Source organism: Trichinella spiralis, assembly GCF_000181795.1.
Source record: "Trichinella spiralis strain ISS 195 chromosome Unknown Scfld2, whole genome shotgun sequence".
Classification (NCBI taxonomy): domain Eukaryota; kingdom Metazoa; phylum Nematoda; class Enoplea; order Trichinellida; family Trichinellidae; genus Trichinella; species Trichinella spiralis.
In genome coordinates this window covers 10,061,071-10,062,582 of record NW_003526941.1, presented here as the reverse complement: position 1 = coordinate 10,062,582, position 1,512 = coordinate 10,061,071, and positions in this window count along the sequence as shown.

Here is a 1,512-nt window from a genome sequence, read left to right as displayed (position 1 = left end):
ATTATCTCGAATTTCACAATTATATAATGTATACTGATACATACCGTAGTGTTGTTGACGATTCGCTTGCCATTTCCGCTCCTGTTATCAGTTGTGTACGTGGATAAATGTTGGGTGTAGTGGTGGAGGATGTTTGGCGTTGTTGAATTTGTGAACTATTTCCAATGTGACAACCGTTTTGTACACGTTGTAGGTGGGGATGTTGGTAAATGGGTTCGATTTTCATTTTCCCATTTGCATAATGTTCGTTCATCTGTGAAAAAAGTATTTTTAAAATTGGAAAAGAGAAATTGTTCGAAACGCGCACAACGAACGACAAATGCAAATGACATTAAATGGCAAGCGAGAGAGAGAGAAAGAGAGAGAGTGTCGTGCTTGCGTGCGATAATACAGTGCAATTATTCAGTTTGTAAAAACAAGCTTCGCTTTTCACATGCCTTTTCAAGACTGGGGTGTGGCAAGCGGTGAAATTTCGAAAAGCAACAGGCCACAATTGGCGGGTAATTTTTTCTTTTCCCCATATTCCAAAAGGGATGATAAGTTTGAATTGAAAAACAAAAAAAAAATCTCGACGAATTAAAAAGCTATTATAAACGACGTCACAAGTGATTTGAGCCAGCGACATTCGCGGCGGCACTGTTGTTGTATATTTTTGCACGTTGACGTTGCAATGATTCATTCATTCATTCATTCAATTTTATAAGCTTTACTGCAACGTATATTTTTTTTCTTTGCTTTTCTTTCCTTTTCAATACGTATAGCACAACAACAATACAACACTGAATAAATAATCCATTAAAACAAACAACATAAACGGCAGGAAATATTTTCAAGAACAGCTTGTTATTTTTGAATTTTGTTATGACAGAATTAGCGGCTATGTAGTGTAAAGCACAGCCGGATGTGCTTGTACAACAGCAACAAACAGTTCGGTGAAGTAATAATATAAATGTTTCAGTTTTGAAAAGGGCGTTCACCTCCAATAAATAACATGCTGCATTTAAGCTTTTCTATCGATTGAAAATCGAATATCCGGCTGAAATTGCATCTCACTACTAAATTTTACGCACACCGACTAGCTGACTGACTGACTAGCTGCTGCTTGTTGTTTCCGTTCTTGTCAAAAAGCAGGTCATTTTTACGAACAAACAATAAACAACTCAATAAACATTAAATGATACATTTTAAATAAGTAACTTTTTTCTTAAAAAATTATTTTTAAGCTACATAATAGCAATATTTTTCGAAAAAATTAAACGAGTTTCTTTAATTTTGTTTGATATTGTTTTTTATCAATAATGAAATTTTTATTCATTTAGTTAAAAGTAGTGTGATATTCAATTTTGTCAAATTAATTAATTTTCTCATCTCAGTTTATGAAGCTGCACATATTTTTCGATTCTTATTATGCAAATAATTACTATTTATTTCAAACACCGAGGAAGTGAAATGAACAGTAGTTCAGTCTGGGGGCGTATTTTATAAATTTTAATTTTTACAAATTGATTATTA